Source organism: Panthera uncia (genome assembly GCF_023721935.1).
Source record: "Panthera uncia isolate 11264 chromosome A1 unlocalized genomic scaffold, Puncia_PCG_1.0 HiC_scaffold_16, whole genome shotgun sequence".
NCBI classification, from domain to species: domain Eukaryota; kingdom Metazoa; phylum Chordata; class Mammalia; order Carnivora; family Felidae; genus Panthera; species Panthera uncia.
Window position 1 is genome coordinate 25385900 of NW_026057576.1, and position 3841 is coordinate 25389740.

Here is a 3841-nt window from a genome sequence, read left to right on the forward strand (position 1 = left end):
GACACTCTTAGGATCAAAAGAATGGGAATAATTCCCTGGGTCTCCAGATCCCCTCATTACCAGCACAGGTTGCTGGGATCTCCCTTCCCTGCTATCAATCCATTTTTACCACAGATTGAAAGGTGCTACACTTTTTATTTTTTAGAATGTGGGTTTAAAATTCTACTCTGTCCAAAAGATTTTAACAGATTAGAAAATAGTCTTCAGTATTTATAATAGTGCAGATCAATTTCTAAAAAATAGATTGTCTATACTGTTTTTGGCATCAAGATCATGTAATGTAACTCGGGAGCATTTTCAAGTATCTTTTTTTCAAATTTTCTCTATGTAGCTCATACTTCCTCAAAAGCAATTACTGTTTCATTCCTCATCACAATATGTGTGTTCATGTTTTTAAAGAACAGCTAGCTTACTATCAGCCACTTGTCATGGTAGAAATGGTAAGCAATTCAGGATCATTCATCTTTTTATAGAAGAAAAAACTCATCCTAAAATTTTACAGCTCTTTTAAATACCTTGCTGTGAGAATGGGGCGCCTGGGTGGCTCAGTCGGTTGAACATCCAACCTCGGTTCAGGTCATGATCTCAGGGCTTGTGGGTTCGAGCCCTGTGTCGGTCTGTGTGCTGACAGCTCAGAGCCTGGAGCCTGCTTCGGATTCTGCATCTCTCTCTCTCTCTCTCTCTCTCTCTCTCTGCTCCTCTCCCACTCACTCTGTCTCTCTAAAAAATGAATAAAAACATTAAAAAAAACTTCTTAAAATACCTTGTTGTGCAGTAACCAGGGAGCCTCTGCCTCGTACACAAGAACAGTCATGGGTACAGGCACATGTCAACTGCAAAATGTCAGAATACTCTGACAATGAACAAATGCAAAAGATGTAATCAGAAAAAACAAGACACGTGAGTTTTGTGAGTTGTTTGGTGTCTACTAACAATTTCTCTTTAAGGAAATAAAAGGGGAAAAGGGGAAAGTAGGAGGTAAAAGGAGAAAGCTTCTGCCCCTTGTGTCAAGATTTTAGCTCCTGGTGTTTGAATCTAGTGCCTCAAATATAAAGTCAGTTAGTGTCCTGAAACATCACTCAAGTGGCTGCTGGCTCTTAATTCAGATTTTGGATATGCAGTGTCTATAAAAGTTTAGTTATTCATTTGATTAGCTAGAGTCATTACATTGACAGACACTATTTATATCTTAGACAAAACTACAGCCTTTAGCACTTTCATTTGTAGCAAAAGTAAAATATATTAATTTTGGCTTTATTAATTCATAACATTTAATCATTCTATGTTCATCACCTCTGGCCTAGTAATTATACTTTTGGCATTCACCACTGAGAATATGTTAATAAAATCTTAATGTAACTTAAAATAGCATAATGTTGTGTGCAACCTAAAATAACCACTAGTAGGAGATAGTTGTGTAGCCAAAGCCAGCTGTTGACAAAATGTTACGCAGATATGAAAGGTTATATTTATAGAGCATTTTATAACATGAAAAAAAATCCTATAAAATTAAGTTTTAAAAGCTCTGTTCTAAATTACACATAAAGTATAAATGCAACCAGGCCAAGCCTTCTATCTAGAAAAATTACTGGAAAGAAATATTACTCAATGTTATCTCCAATTGTGTGTGGGTGCCACAAGCATGGGATTTTCTTTTCATGATTTTTCCCCCCTAAATTATTTTTATTGTAGTGTATATTCCAAGCCGTCATCATCTCCTGCCTGGACCATTACAATAGCCCCCTAGCCAATCTCTCCTTTTTCATAATTATATGTTTTGTTCATTATCTATATACTAGCCAGAGTGATCTTCTTAAATAAGTTGGACCTTTCTTAAATTAAGTCGGCTTTCTATTTCAGTTAGAATAAAATCCAAAATCTCTGACCTGTTGACAATAACCTGTTTGATTGGACCTGCTACACAGGTCCTATTTTACTGAGTACAAATTTAAAGGATTTCCCATTTCTTCTGAAATTCACCATTATCTTTCTGAAATAAAACTTACATCTTATTTATGCTCTTCAGTTCACTAGATTCCAACTAAACCCTGACTATGAATTATATTTAACACTCACAGCTTAGCCGACTTGATAATTTCAGCAACTTTTAGAACATATGTGTATTTCACATTCCACCCACATAAAAATAGGTACAAATAAGACAAATCACCTAAAAATGCTGCTAGTAATAGAGACTGAAGTAAGGGAGTATGAATGAATGATTGACAAGATGAATTCACGCTAAGCAGCTTCTTCCTTACTGATTATATAGGAAGGATGTGCTTTAAGTAGCAAACACTATGATCGTTGAAGAGAGATTAAAACATTTGCTCTAGGAAAGGAGAAGTTCATTATCATTTACTGAGTTCTCGAGTTCTCTACCTATGGTAGATAATTAATATTTGTCACCTCACTTAAGTCTGGAAGTGTTAGTAAACACCTGATACAAGGAGAACAAAAACTGCCAAACAGCAGTCTGAAATAAACTGAATCTTTTTCTTTGTTCCAGTTTAGCGGGTCTCCCTGGGTAGAAATTAAAACGGCTAGATCAGTGTTGTCTAATAGGAAAATAATGTAAGCCACACAGGTAATTTTAAATTTCTGGTAGCTGCATTACAAAAGTAAAAGTGAAACAAGTGAAATTAATGTTAATAATATATTTTATTTAACCTAATTTACCTAAATATCAATATTTAAATATGTAATCTACATAAAAATTATTAACAAGATATTTTCCTTTTTTTGTCCTAAGTCTCCAAATTCCACCGTGCATTTTGTATTACAACTTGACTCCAACTTACATGGACTTGAACTAGTCCACGTCAAGCATTCAGTAGCCATCCATGGCTAGGGGCCACCGTGTTGGACAGCATAGAGCTCAATAATAATTCCAGAGGAGAAAGTAACCAAAGAGCAGAGAGTCTACGTTTAGTTTTCTGGGTGGCTCATGAGGCAAAGTGTCACTGCTTCTCTGGGATTGGTTGCCTTCAGATTTTGAGACACCAAAGCTGGGAAGTCTGCATTCAAACAGTCAGAAATGGGTTATGCAAGATCCCAGCCAGCCAAAGGTCAATCAATAGATGTGGTTGCACACCGTTGAAACTTGGCAAGATTTCTCTTTGCCATCCAAACAAGTCTGCAATCCAGCACGGATGAGAATAGGAGGCGTTTATTGCTTCATCAGCCACATTGATCTTTAGTTAGGATGGCATGATGATTGATTATTTAAACAGAGAGGCTTTGAGAGGGAAAAGAGGTATGCTTAATAATTACCTTAGGACAACAGGCATAATATGAGACTGTTTCTGCTGGCAGATGAGGACACATGGTCACTCTACCTTTACTCAGCGTTTTTACCTCTTAAAACAACCGGAGTTCCGGCCAGTAGGCACACGCTTCTTCAGAATCTATGTAACTCTATGAACAGGAGCCAGATCCCACAGAAGCCCGGCACACAAAACCCTAATTTTCCCCTACAGAAGTCGAGGTCTCATCCCAAGAACCAGCATCATAAAGGGTCTTTTACACGCATCTCTAATAACATTGCTTTGATGCAATTTGCAAGCTTCCTGTTTTGCAATTTTCCACTCTGGGTCTTGCTTCAATTGGGGTTTTAATGAGAAATGGCTGTTGTCAGCTGAATGGAGCTTCTTCTTGGCAGGGTCTCCCAAGGACACTATAGGACCAGTAAACAAAGCTGTGCATGCGGGTGGCCAGGAGAGGGTGGGTTTTGTGCGTGTGCATGTGTGTGTGCACATGTGTGTATGTGGTTCTTTTCTTTTTCCTTTCCTTTCCTTTCCTTTCCTTTCCTTTCCTTTCCTTTCCTTTCCTTTCCTTTCCT